Below are 8,693 nucleotides of genomic sequence, written 5' to 3'. Positions count from 1 at the left end.
AGGCCCCAGACAAGCCTCTGGACCCACCCCTGCGCCGCTGTATCGTGGGCCTCCCGATCGGAGGACCACGAGGTAGCTCCTTAACGCATACCTGTCAGCCAGGAGGGCCAGCAGGTGGCTCTAAAAACGACCTAGAACATGGTGTCTGTCCCATAAATACCTTCTTCCCAGAATGCAACTCGGAGGACCACCTCCACCGAGCTTGTCTTCACGACAGAGAAGCATCCATACACTTCGACACGTCGCCTTTCCAACACTGACCAGTAACAACAGCGACACCCACCGGTCAGCACAGAAGCACACACAACATCAGCCAAGCTGGAACAGAGGCAAACTTTTAACCTTCCTAAAACACAATTTACTAAATTTACCTAACCTGCAGTAGATTGTAAATCTACCAGCGCTACAATAAAATAAGAAGAAAAAGCCCTGCATCTTATCTTAGAGTCCTTTGAAAAGGAGTCATTCTCCACAAATGGGGAGTACCTCAGATAACAGTTCAGTCAGGAGCTGAGATATCCACAGCAGGCAGGCAAATTGTTAACCCTGCGACTCTCTCATATGTTCCACAATTATCAGGATTAGTTCCTTCTCTTAACATGTCATCTCCTGAAACTGCAGTAACTTTGATAGAACGTTCTGTGGGACTTATGAAAATGCACTCGCTGGATGCTAACCCTATTTACCCTGACTCTATAACTGTACAAATAGTGCAGACTCCTGAGGTAACTTTTAATGTGACTGAATTATTTGCTAGAATCTCTGAATTGCCAGACAAAGGACTAACCCAAAATGCTGACAGAATTACAGGGGAAATAAGGGCAGATTTCCAGTCCCTGGGAAAAAGAATTGAACATATAGAACACAAGCTAGATGTCACTATCTCCAAGACAACTCAGAATACTGACCATTTGCAGTTTATGCAAGAACAACTTGACACTGCTCAGACTCGTATTGACGACCTTGAGAACCAATCGAGGAGGGATAATTTTTGGATCAGAGGACTACCAGAATCAATTTCTGATGTACAAACGGCAGTTCAAGATATTATCAAATCCTTGATCCCTTCAGTTCCAGCTCATAAATTAGAACTGGATAGGGCACACAGGTCCCTTGGCCCTCTGAGGTAGGATGGATCCCCAAGAGACATTGTAGTAAAACCACATTATTATTCTATCAAAGAAGAAGTGATGAAGAGATCTCGTCAACAGGAACAGATTCAGTATCAAGGGTCAGACATCCAAATATTTGCCAATATTTCCCCCTACACCATACAAAAGAGACGGTCATTGAAACCCCTCTTGGCAGCATTCACCAAGAAAGACATAAAATATCGTTGGGCCTTTCCGTTTGCCCTGAAATTTACTTACAAAGGCAAACAGCATGCATTTCATAGCTTTCCAGAGGGTGAACGTCTGCTGTTGGACTTGAAGCTCATTACACTTGAATCTGACATGGAAACAGCACCCACACAACAGGGTTCAGCTAAACGTCAATCCCCTACAAGCCCACCTCCTTCACGTTGGAATAAAGCTAAATATAGGAAAGTCAAGGATAACCTCCCACCCCGATGATGAGTCTCATAACTCTTCTGTGTGAAAACTTCTAATTTCTTTTTTTTTCTTTTCTTGCCATGTTCCTCAGACGAAAGAAAAAAAAGGAAGAAAAAAAAATTTTTTTTTTTTTTTTTGTTTGTTCATAAATATCGAACCTAGACTGACTTGGTTCTTGCTAAAAAGACTATTACATGAATATAGTTCAGTGGTTTTTGCATAGTTTATCTGAGTCAAAGACTTTACCACTTACACTGAAATCTAGTCAGTTTGGACTCATAGTTTTTTGTTTTTTTTTTCCTTCTCAATTTTTTCCCTAGCTAGATAGTTTGAATTGCTATCTCAAAAGGGGGTTCCTGTTAGCGGGTCCTGTACTTGGAATATTTTGTCATTTTTTCATATGCTGTCACTGGCCGGTGCTGATGCATTGTGCCTGCGCCTACTACTCAACCAGTTATTTGCTGCTTTGTGTGGTAGGTTTCTAGCCCTTTTTATGGGCTGTTTAAATATTTTTGTTCTGAATGAGGGGAGGGAGTCTTATTCCTCCCCACATTCCAGGCCTGGTTATGGCCTTTCGGTGCTTTATATATCCATGATGTCTCTTTATGCCTATTCTTTTTTTTTCTTTTCTTCTAATCTCTTTTCTCTTCTAGCCTGTCTGCCGATGGGATTTCCATATAAGGTGTATTTAGAAGTGTTAATCCCAATAATAGTAAACAATTTTTTCTTCTCTGCTTTTTCTACCACATGGAATGGAGTAGATGACTGTGGATTGGTGAGCGTTATTTTCTTTTTGATCCATGGCTGGTAGTAATGCTACTTCTTCCCCCCTACGTATTATCTCCCATAATACTCAGGGGTTGAATTCCCCAGTCAAGAGACGAAAGGCCTTTCAGGTCTACCGTGCTCGTCACATTGATGTAGTTCTCCTACAGGAGACTCATTTTCCACTGCGGTACACCCCCTCATTTTTACATGCACACTTCCCAGTATTTTATTTGGCTAATGCTGAAAACAAAACAAAGGGAGTATTGATTATATTTTCTAAACAATGTAAATTTAATTTTAAAATGGAACACAAGGACCCGGAAGGAAGGTTTTTATTGGTTAAAGGTACGATTGATGATAAGTTATATACTTTCATTTCTTACTATGCTCCTAATAAAAGACAAACGCAGTTCTTCAGACAATTGTTTAAGACCCTTGGCCCACTTATGGAAGGTGTAATAATTATGGGAGGTGATTCTAATACAGCCTTTTATACTGGTCTGGATAAATCTAATCCACTTAAAGCACAATCAGTTAGACCCAGCAGAGCTAGTTTACAAATAGGGCGAATGATTTTTCAATCAGGTTTAACTGACATTTGGAGGGAACTAAATCCAAACATACGAGATTTTACTCACTACTCAAATCCACACCAGTCTTATTCGCGTATAGATCACATGCTTGTCTCTATACATCATATAGCATTGGCCATTACATCCTCTATCTTAGACGTAGCTTGATCAGACCATTCCATGGTTCTATTAACAGTAAGAAGAGATAATTATGGACAACAGGGTTCTCATTGGACTCTTAATCAATCTATGTTGCAGGACCCCATTATAGTGTCTGAAATACAGGAGGCTCTGCAGGAATACTTTTGCTTTAATGATGTGGGTGATGTTTCTACAGAAACTTTATGGGCGGCTCACAAGGTGACCATTAGAGGCAAACTAATACAAATTTCAGCAAGACGAAAGAGAGAGAGAATGTCAGAAATAGAGAGAATGGAGAGCGATTTTATTAATTTAAGTAAACAGCATAAAAGAGATCCCTCCAATGTTCCTATTTCCAAGCTAGATGCGGCTCGGGCGGCCCTGAATTTGGCTCTCACAACAAAGGAGGATAAATCTATCAGATGGTCTGGGGCCAAGTTTTACCAGACCAAAGACAAAATAGGAACCATGCTAGCACATAAATTGTCTCCTAGGCTTCGTTCACACGCTCTTCCTAAAATTAAACAGGCGGATGGTACCTTTACCCTAAATTCACAGCGCATAATGAAGGGATTCCAGGACTTTTATGCTGAGTTATATAAGGCAGAGATAAATTCTAACCCCACTAAAATAGACTAGTTCCTAGACAACTTACATCTTCCAACACTAACAACTACTCATAAAGCAGAAATGGATGCTCCCATATCCATTGAGGAGGTGTCAGAAGTTATAAAAGCCTTAAAGGGTGCTACAGCGCCAGGGCCTGATGGCTTCTCTACCCCTTATTATAAAACTTTTTCTGATCTTCTAACCCCCTACCTCACTAGTTTCTTCAACTCCATGACTAAGGGCACTGGGATAGGTAATCAACTCAATATGGCATATATTTCTGTAATCCCAAAACCAGATAAAGACACCAGCCAAATAGAGAATTATAGACCCATCTCTCTAATTAATAATGATCTTAAAATATTGACCAAAATATTAGCTAATCAATTGGCTTCATTTATAGGACTATATATTGATAAAGATCAGGTGGGGTTCATCCCTGGTAGACAGAATCCTGATCAAGTGCGAAGGACGGTTGATCTTATATCAATAATGCAATCAGAATGGGAGGGAGGTCAAAAACAAGAAGGAATGCTACTATCGCTGGACCTCCAGAAGGCATTTGATTCAGTTTCATGGTAATATCTTTTTGCAGTCCTTAGAAGATGGGGATGTGGACCAAATATTTTAGGAATCTTGGAAGCCTTATATTCAACACCAGTAGCCAGAGTCAGACTTTAGGGAATTTTCTCTGACCCAATTAGGATTGGCAGGGGCACACGTCAGGGCTGCCCCCTCTCACTCCTGATATTTGCTATAATGATTGAAACCTTGGCAATAGCCATTCGTATTAATCCAAATATCAGGGGGATTCAGTGTGGCCAAAACAATCATAAATGCGTCCTGTTCGCTGATGGTCTTCTGCTATTTTTATCTTCCCCAATTTCCTCTATGTTCATTGCTCAATGAATTTGCGTCAATTTCAGGACTAAGAGTGAATATGTCTAAATCTCAGGCTCTCAATGTATCCCTCTCAAGCTCTATGGTCTCCCAGGAAACATATGAATTTAGCTGGAGTAATTCATCAATTAAATATTTGGGAATTAATATAACTCCCAAGATTGAGAATCTGTATCAAGCAAATTACCTCCCAATGTATCGAAAACTTGAGGCTGATCTCAAGACTTGGGAGTCACACAATATTGCCTGGATTGGTAGAATTAATTCGGTCAAGATGACCTTATTGCCTAGACTTTTGTATTTGTTTCAATCCCTTCCTATCCCGATTAGAAGGGACCATCTAAAAACATTTCAAGGTACACTTAATAAATTTATTTGGAACAAGAAAGGTTCACGTCTATCAAACCGTAACTTATTTAATCTCCCTAAGCAAGGTGGATTGGGTTTTCCAAACCTCCTATGATACTATCAAGCAGCCCGATTAGCACAATTGTCCATTATATACCTTAAAACTGAGTGCCCAGATTGGATATTAATAGAAAGCCAAGCAGCTCCTACATTCTCCATGGAATATTTACTATGGTGTCCTCCCAGGAACAAGCCTCGAATACTGTCACCAACCCTTTCACAATCCCTTAGTTTGTGGGATTACCTTAGGAAGTTTCCTTCCCTGGTTTTGGAAATACAACCATTAGCTCATCTGTTCCAAAATCCTCTATTCCAACATGGCATGGATGTTGAGGCCTTCAAGTGGTGGAGGGACAAGGGGGTGTACCGCATTGGTCAATTTTTTTCTTGCACAGGCCCACTACCCCTTAAACATTTTATAGATGAACTAGATCTTCCCTCTACAGAAAAGTCTAGATTTTACCAGATCTCAAGCTTTGTTCACTCTTTATGGAAAACTAAACCTAATCCTCCAAGATTTACGGCATATGAAGGTTGGTGTGTACAAGCCACGGAGCGGAAGGGAGGGATTTCTGTGATCTATGCTTCACTTGCTTCCAATTCCGTAAAATTACCATACATGTTGGCCTGGGAGAAAGACCTTAAGACTGAATGGGATCTGGAAGACTGGTATGAGAACTATTCTCATTCGATCAAAGGTTTATATAATACTGCACTCATCAAAGCTAATGTTAAAATATTCACGATATGGTACTTGGTTCCCACAAGATTGGCAGCAATGTTTCCTTCCACTTCACCCTTATGCTTTAGAGGCTGTCAGGGAATAGGTTCTATGATTTACATATGGCGGGAATGTCCCAGAATCCGAGGATTTTGGAATAGGGTCTTCCACATCATACGAAAGGTTACAGGTTGTGCTATCTCTCAAACACCAGCGATTGCCTTGCTGAATGGATTCTTGCCGCATGTCTCTAAAATCACCCGTAAATTGATTCTGTTTATATTGACAGGAGCCAAATTGACTATTGCCAAAGCATGGAAGAAGTCTTCGGTATCTCTATTGTCCATGAAAAGGAAGATTTCATGGATAATGGAACAAGAAAAAATGGTTAGTTCCTTATTGGACAAGACCACACAATTTGAAGCCACTTGGGAACCCTGGGCTCGGTTTATGGGAATTTCTCTAATACCGGACATAGATAGCAACACCAATCACTGATTTTTGAGTTGCAAATCGGACAGACAGGCATTCTATACTCTTTTTCTGTACTATTCCTTTATCTTCTTTCTTCTCCCCTAGTCTTTTTCCTTTAAATATCTTCTTTTTATGTTTTAGGAACAGTATAATTTTTCCTTAAAGTTACATAGAAATTCTCAGGTTTATATACTAATTTTTCATACTAGGGTCAGAATGTCTATTTTTGATCTATTATAATGGGAACATTATATTGTACCCCTGATAAATTCCGTAATAATCTTTGAGCTGGATATAATGGATTGTTAATAATATCTCCTCTCTTCTCTCAAATAAAAGTTTATAAGAGAAAAAAATGGATAATGAGAGGGAGAATCCTCACCCCTCCTTGGACACAGTGTGATCCCCTTTGGGGTGTCGAAGGGGGAGTGAGGCTTCAACATATCTTACAATAAGCAGGTGTACAATTTGAAATTGAATGGATATAGTCAAAGTTAAGAGTTTACATTATATTACTTATACTTTATTTCTTTATATTGCTAGTGCTGTTCACCACAGTAATAAGTCAACCAATAGACTGTGATCACATATTTTGAATTCGCTGTAAAATATATTGTACTGATTTTTTGTTATGCTGATTATACTGTACTATTTTTTCAATGATGATAATAAAAAAACTTGAATGATAAAAAAGAGTACAAGTCATTACTGTAATTGCTACTTCCTGAATATGGTCTTTTAGCCATCAGAATTTTGTAAGTCTATAGACTTTAAAGGCTCTTTTGGCCCTACTTCTCCTGTGGGCCACAGGAGTGCACTTAGTTCTGCACTCCTGTGACCCATATTCAGCTGACAGTGGGCTAATGTCCGCTGTCAGCTGACATCACTCAGTCAGTCCTGGTACTGGAGAGATCCAGGTGAGATCTAATGTTGATATCCACCCAGATCCCTGACCGACAGCTGGCTCAGGTTCTCAGCATGCTGCTGAGAACCTGAGCCAGCTGCCCCCACCCCCTGCACAGCCTGGTGCTCCAGTGAGTGCTGGAGGGGCAGAGCAGAGAGCCGGTGTCTGACAGTTATTTTAACGCAGTGAATACATTCAAGTTAAAAAATGCTACTTTTATGTCGGAATTTAGAACTTTCCTGTGTACTGTGCGTACTTCTTGTTTGATCTCAAGGCATCTAATTTGCCCTCCTAGTTGTAATCTTGGACTACAGAATAATTTGTGTCTATATTATAGAGAGGAGAATAGGACATTTGGAGTAGTTTAACCAAATACAACTGGTGGGGCTGACACCATTCAGCTTTAAAAATTCTATGTGTTGTCAGCCCAGAGCAGTCTGGTGTACTGATGTGATTCCTATTAAGATGAATTATTCACCAGTAATGAATGATATGTTAACCTATATAATGTTTCTTTTGCCTCTCAGTTTAGGTGGATTTTCAGTTGTGCCATACTCTTTCCATTTTCAGGTGATGGATTGAACAGTGCTCCGGGAGATTTTCAAAGTTTGGGATATTTTTTTATAACCTAACCCTGCTTTAAACTTCTCTACAACTTTATCCCTGACCTGTCTGGTGTGTTCCTTGACCTTCATGATGCTGTTTTTTTACTAAGGTTCTCTAACAAGCCTCTGAGGGCTTCACAGAACAGTTGTATTTATACAGCTGCAGGCATAGGCCTCAAGAAGACTGGGGGGGTTTCTGAGGGCCACAGAAGTCTGCCGAATTAACCCAAGTGCTGACTCCTCCATGCTCCTCCCCTTCCTGAGCCTTTTTTGTTGAAGGCAGAGGGGAGGGACCTGGGATTCGATCTTGCTACTGGGCCCGGCCACCTCCTGGCTGCCACTTACCCCCACCACCTCCTGGCTGCCACTTACCCCCGCCACCTCTTGGCTGCCACTTACTTCCGCCACCTCCTGGCTTCCACTTTCCCCTGCCACCTCCTGGCTGCCACTTTCTACAGCCTCCTCCTGGCTGAGGATTTCCTGTGTATGAAAATGGGACATAGTTTTAGTTTATTGATCATCAATCACACACAATTTTGAGAAATATGTTGAACAATGCTATACCTGACTCAAGCTGGGCTCCCCCACATCTTCTTCCTGGGTGGAAGGCCTGGTTGGACGTCGGAAGCCTCAGCTGGGGTGGAGGGAAGAGTGAAAGGAAGGGTTGAGAGTGATGGCCTGATTTCAGTCTGGTCTGACAGAAATCACAGTCTGTCGTAGTACCACAGCCTGGGGACATAAATGTCATCTGCTACTGCTCCTGATCTCTGGGAATCCTGGGCCTTCTTGCGCTCCCTATTATATGTGCTCCTCAGGCCACCAATTTTGCACTTCAAATATTTGATGTCTGCCGTGGGGATCTGCGGCTTCACAAATTCCAGCAATTTATCCAGTGCTGCCTTCCTCTTTAGTCGATTTGTATAAAAGGGGTGTTTTGTCTGCCACAGACAGGGCAGCTCTCTGTACAAATCAATGAATTGGGGGAGGAAATCATGATCGTTGAATCGATCCATTTTCTCTGCAAGACACAAGGCTAAA

Source organism: Aquarana catesbeiana, linkage group LG06, assembly GCF_042186555.1.
Source record: "Aquarana catesbeiana isolate 2022-GZ linkage group LG06, ASM4218655v1, whole genome shotgun sequence".
Classification (NCBI taxonomy): domain Eukaryota; kingdom Metazoa; phylum Chordata; class Amphibia; order Anura; family Ranidae; genus Aquarana; species Aquarana catesbeiana.
The sequence above is the reverse complement of the archived record's forward strand: the minus strand, read 5'-3'. Positions refer to the sequence as shown.